Raw genomic sequence first — 2,165 nt, 5'->3', positions numbered from 1 at the left:
TCCAGTTGTTGTCTCACATTCTTCTTTTCCTAAACCCAACCATCCAGTTGTTGTCTCACATTCTTCTTTTCCTAAACCAAACCATCCAGTTGATGTCTCACTTTCTTCTTTTCCTAAACCCAACCATCCAGTTGTTGTCTCACATTCTTCTTTTCCTAAACCCAACCATCCAGTTGTTGTCTCACATTCTTCTTTTCCTAAACCCAACCATCCAGTTGTTGTCTCACATTCTTTTTTTACATAAACCAAACCATCCAGTGGTTGTCTCTCATTCTTCTTTTCCTAAACCAAACCATCCAGTTTTTGTCTCACATTCTTCTTTTCCTAAACCAAACCATCCAGTTGTTGTCTCACATTCTTCTTTTCCTAAACCAAACCATCCACGTTGTTGTCCTGCGTTTCATGGAAACGTAAGCGCACCCACAATCTTTTCCTTAATTTAAGTTAATTTCACAGATTTATGTGAGATCAGGTTGCAAAATAAAGAATCCAAGTTCTGATTTCACTCACCTCACTTTCAGGACCAAAGGTGTTAGAAGAGCTGAATAATTAGCATGTTTTTACTTGTATGTTGTTCACAATTCTTTGACTCTTTGTCTGTAAAAATTGAAGTGTTTTTGAAAAGCATTCATTAATCTCTGTCCTGTATTTTATTTTATTTTGAAAAGGGAAGAAAAGGTTTTAAGACTAAATGAAACAAAAATCCTGGGGTCCCTAGAGAAAAGTGTCTTGTAGCAAAGACCACAAAACAAAGTAAGATACAAATGCAATATGATTTAAATAAGTAAAGACAAAAAGATAAAACCTAAATAATGACATCTCATGAAAGATGGACATGATTTGATTTAACTACGTCACTTGATGTGTAATTCTTTGATGTTTGGGACTCTAATGTTGTCTGGGCCATTAGTGGAAGTGTCTTTGTCTAACATCAGGGTCTCTTCTGTGACTCTCTTTAGGAAAAGTAACCATCCCGAGCAGTTGATCTGTCTCTGAACCCGCTGCCGCTAATATCTCTTTCTGTCACGCACACACACACACACACACACACACACACACACACACACACACACACACACACACACACACACACAAGCTAATTAATGAGAAGGGATTTGAAAAAGCATAAAAGCAGAAGGTTATTTAAAGTGAAAGCTAGAGTCTGCGGAGAACTCCTTGGCCCTGTAGGCAAAGATCTATGTAAGAGGTCATGAAAAGTTCAGCTCCACCCAGAGTCTGACTGTCTTTAAAACCTTTGGTTTTGTCCAGCTAAGGGGGGCCAATATTTCTTGCTCATCCGTGAATTTCAAAGCGCTTTGATGCCACTTTCCCTTCAAGGTGAAATGGCTCTTTGATTTCTCTGGATGTGAATATTGTGTTTGTATGGCTGGAGTCCTTCAGGCACCGGTCCAAGTTAAAGTGGTCTGAAGATTTAGGCCAAGGCTTAGTTTTGCTCTTGCAAAAAGGTCTAAAAATGAAGTTAAAAAACGCATTAGCCATCCAACCATGTCAAATATAAAAGCACTGGTGTTGTGTGTGCAGCCAGCTGGAGCTGCATTATATCCAGTCACAGAGCTTTGGCACCAGAACACACAGATTACTTTGAACTGGGATTCGATGTGCCTGTTTTTCACCGCTGCTCTGTGTTGTTAGTAGCTTAGCAGCTTTTGAGCTTTAACACTGTATGAGACGTAAAATAAACAGTGTTATGTCTTAGTTAAGGTGACACTTGCTGTAAATGCACCCACTTGAACTGGATAACTGTTGAGTTTATCTGCTGTATGTGTGGTCCTGTGACAGAATCTTCACTCTGTGAGTGTCTATAAGGCTACGATCCCATTACAAGCAAACCTGGCACGAATCTGAATTTCTTTTTTTCCGGAAATCTCCTAATGGATTTTTGGGAACAAATCGAATGGACAGTGTTCATGACGATCTAGGTGTCTTAAAGCTGTTACACACCAGGGGGAAAGACGAATAAAAATCACATGCCAAAATTTTGCATCCAAACCATTCACACAAATTTGTGTGAGTTTTTGATAAAAGTTTTGGATATGGGCGCCAGCTCATCGGCCATGTCGGCGGGACAGTTTGAGTTATGTCTCGAGACGCTGCTGAAGAGAGAGAGAAAGTGACGAGCGGTGCATTGTGAGTGGGCAAAGCAG

Source organism: Etheostoma cragini, chromosome 11, assembly GCF_013103735.1.
Source record: "Etheostoma cragini isolate CJK2018 chromosome 11, CSU_Ecrag_1.0, whole genome shotgun sequence".
Lineage (NCBI taxonomy): Eukaryota > Metazoa > Chordata > Actinopteri > Perciformes > Percidae > Etheostoma > Etheostoma cragini.
Note: the sequence above shows the minus strand (reverse complement) of the source record.